Consider the following 4,042-nt stretch of genomic DNA (forward strand, 5'->3'; position numbering starts at 1 on the left):
ACGGGTCCTTCAAATTACTCACCGTTTCGTGCACTATTATTCACCGTTTTGAGTTTTTATAGCGATTTCCACGATTGACGATCCCCGGGATGTGTCTACGTGTCCGTCGTCAACACTCACAATTTTGGCCAATGCTGACCCGTTTCGTGGAGTATTACTCATCGTTTTTGGGTCCCGAAGCGATTTTCATAGTCGTTGAACCCCAAGGTGCGTTTGCGTGTCGGTCATCAACACTCGCAATTTTGCCCGATTCTGGCCCGTTTCGTGAACTATTACTCACTGTTTTGGGGTCCCGGAGTGATTTCCACGATTGACGAACCCTATGGTGTATTTACATGTCGGTCATCAAGACTCGCGGTTTTTGTCGATTCTGACCCGTTTCGTGGACTATTACTCACTGTTTTAGGGTCTCAAAGCAATTTTCATGGCTGTTGAACCCCAAGGTGTGCTCATGTGTCGGTCATCAACAATCGCAATTTTGATCGATTCTGGCCCGTTTCGTGGACTATTACTCAGTTTTGGGATCCCGAAGTGATTTACACGATTGACGAACATCCGCGTGCATTTATGTGTCGGTCATCAACACTCGCAGTTTTGGTCGATTGTTGCTTTTTTCTTGGACTATTACTCAATTTTGGGGTCCCAGAGTGATTTCCGCAATTGACGAACTCCGGGGTGTGTTTACGTGTCGATTATCAACACTCATAATGTTGGCCAATTCTAGTCCGTTTTGTGCACTATTTGTCACCGTTTTGGGGTCCTAGAGTGATTTCCACAATTGATGATCCCTGGGGTGCCTTTATGTGTCGGTCATCAACACTCGCAGTTTTGGCCGATTATGCCCCGTTTCATGGAGTATTACTCATTGTTTTAGGGTCCAGAGCGATTTCCATGATTGACGTACCCCGGGGTGCATTTACGTGTCGTTCACCAGCAATTCTAGTTTTGTTCGATTCTGGGCTCTTTCATGGACTATTACTCACCGTTTTGGGGCCCAGAGCTTTTTCCACGATTGACGATCCCCGGGATGCGTTTACGTGTCCGTCATCAACACTCATAATTTTGGCCGATTCTGGCCCGTTTCGTGGACTATTACTCACTGTTTTAGGGTCCCAAAGCAATTTTCATGGCTGTTGAACCCCAAGGTGTGCTCATGTGTCGGTCAACAACAATCGCAATTTTGGCCGATTCTGGCCCGTTTCGTGGACTATTACTCAGTTTTGGGATCCCGAAGTGATTTACACGATTGACGAACATCCAGGTGCATTTATGTGTCGGTCATCAACACTCGCAGTTTTGGTCGACTCTTGCTTTTTTCTTGGACTATTACTCAATTTTGGGGTCCCAGAGTGATTTCCGCAATTGACGAACTCCGGGGTGTGTTTACTGTCGGTTATCAACACTCATAATGTTGGCCAATTCTAGTCCGTTTTGTGCACTATTAGTCACCGTTTTGGGGTCCTAGAGTGATTTCCACGATTGATGATCCCTGGAGTGCCTTTATGTGTCGGTCATCAACACTCGCAGTTTTGGCCGATTATGCCCCGTTTCATGGAGTATTACTCATTGTTTTAGGGTCCAGAGCGATTTGCATGATTGATGTACCCCGGGGTGCATTTACGTGTCGTTCACCAGCAATTCTAGTTTTGTTCGATTCTGGGCTCTTTCATGGACTATTACTCACCGTTTTGGGGCCCCAGAGCTTTTTCCACGATTGACGATCACCGGGGTGCGTTTACGTGTCCGTCGTCAACACTCGTAATTTTGGCCGATTCTGGCCCGTTTCGTGGACTATTACTCACCGTTTTGGGGGTCCCAAAGCGATTTCCATGGTTGTCGAACCCCAAGGTGCACTTATGTGTCAGTCATAAACAATCACAGTTTGGGCCGATTCTGGCCCATTTCATGGACTATTACTCAGTTTTGGGGTCCTAGAGTGATTTCCATGACTGACGAACCCCGGGGTGCGTTTAAGTGTCGGTCATCAACACTCATAATTTTGGCTGATTCTGTTTCGTTTCGTGCACTGTTACTCACCGTTTTGGGGTCCCAGAGTGATTTCCATGATTGAAGATCCCCGGGATGCCTTTACGTGTCCGTCGTCAACACTCATAGTTTTGGCCAATTCTGACCCATTTCATACTTACCGTTTTGGGGTCCCGGCGATTTCCATAGTTGTTGAACCCTGTTGGGGATATAATTATTGGGTATGACCCACCCAGGAGGGCCCGGGTCATACCACTGGCGGTTCGTAGTGACAAGGCCCATGAAGACGTTGAATATGGTGGTTCACGAAGCAGGCTTACTAAAGGCCCAAGACCCAAAGGCGACTTGAGGCCCACGGGCGTAAACCGCTATATGTTAACTTGTATGTTAAGGAAATTATAGATTCTATCACCGAGCCAGATGATGAAGCCATAAACCTAGGGTAGGGTCATGGACCTGTCCAGGGTACCCTCCCCAAGGTCATCTCTAGAAGAAGCTGTCTTTCAGCCGACCTAGAAGAATTCCACTCGACGGACTCGAAGACAGTCGACCATGAAGACTCACTCGACCACCAGGAGATCTAAGATCACTCCACATCCAAACGGTCTGTTATTAAGTAGTCTTTATGGCCATGATATCACTTTATGTAAGATGTTACCAGTAACGCCAAGTCTTTATGTACATTGAACCCTCCTCTACGTGGGCTGGCTGGGGTCCTGGCGCACTGTATATAAGTTATAAACCGAGAGGTGAATATGGCTGCTCCGGCAACGCCCAATTATCTGAAGTGGTCTCAAACCACCATTACATTCGACTAGTCTGATCACCCGACGCACATAGCCACCCCTGGGAGGCAGGCTCTGGTGGTCGACCCAGTCGTTGAAGGTACTCGACTGACCAAAGTACTGATGGATGGCGGTAGTAGTTTGAACATACTATATGCAGAGACACTGGAGGGGATGGGCATTCCGATGTCCAGACTCAGTACAAGCAATATGAGTTTCTATGGAGTCATTCCGGGAAAGAAGGCCGCGTCACTCGGTCAGATTGCTCTCGATGTGGTTTTTGGTGATTCCAGGAACTTCCGCAAAGAAAAGTTGACATTTGAGGTTGTAGATTTCTAGAGCGCCTACCACGCTATTTTGGGCAGGCCAGCTTATGCACGTTTTATGGCTCGACCATGTTACGTGTACCTCAAATTGAAGATGCCTGGCCCTAAAGGCGTGATCACTATTACCGGTAATCGCAAGAAGGCGGAAGAGTGCTTCCAGAAAGGCTCAAAGATCGCTGATGCTCAAATGGTGGCAGAAGAGTGGCAGGAACACCAGAGAAATGCAAACCCGAGTGATTTGTTGCGAGCCAAGAAGCCCGCTACAGAATCAGCGTTTCAGTCGTCCGGTGAGACAAAACCAATTCACATCCACCCGACCGACCCCAACGCTGCTACGAATCATATCTCCACAACACTCGACCCAAAATAGGAAGAAGCGCTCATCCAGTTCCTCCGTGAGAACTGGGACATCTTTGCATGGAAACCTTCTGACATGCTAGGTGTACCCAGGGGGCTGGCTGAGCACCATATGCGAGTCGATTCAAAGGCAAAACCTGTCAAGGAACATCTGCGACGGTCCGCCGTCCAGAAAAGGAAAGCTATTGGCGAAGAGGTGGCTCGGCTCTTAGCAGCAGAGTTTATCCGAGAGATTTACCACTCCGAGTGGCTCGCCAATGTTTTCATGGTCCCCAAGAAGGACAAGTCACTTCGCATGTGCATTGACTTTAAACATATCAATCGGGCCTGCCCAAAAGATCATTTTCCTCTTCCCTGCATCGACCAAATAGTCGACTCGACTGCGGGATGTGAGCGACTGTCTTTCTTAGACGCTTATTCTGGGTACCATCAGATCCATCTGTTTGGACCCGATGAGATCAAAACGGCTTTCATCACCCCATTCGGGTGCTTCTGTTATGTCACCATGCCATTCGGCCTCAAGAATGCCGGAGCCACGTTCATGAGGATGATTCAGAAGTGTTTGCTCACTCAAATCAGTCGGAATGT

Source organism: Triticum dicoccoides, chromosome 5B, assembly GCF_002162155.2.
Source record: "Triticum dicoccoides isolate Atlit2015 ecotype Zavitan chromosome 5B, WEW_v2.0, whole genome shotgun sequence".
NCBI classification, from domain to species: domain Eukaryota; kingdom Viridiplantae; phylum Streptophyta; class Magnoliopsida; order Poales; family Poaceae; genus Triticum; species Triticum dicoccoides.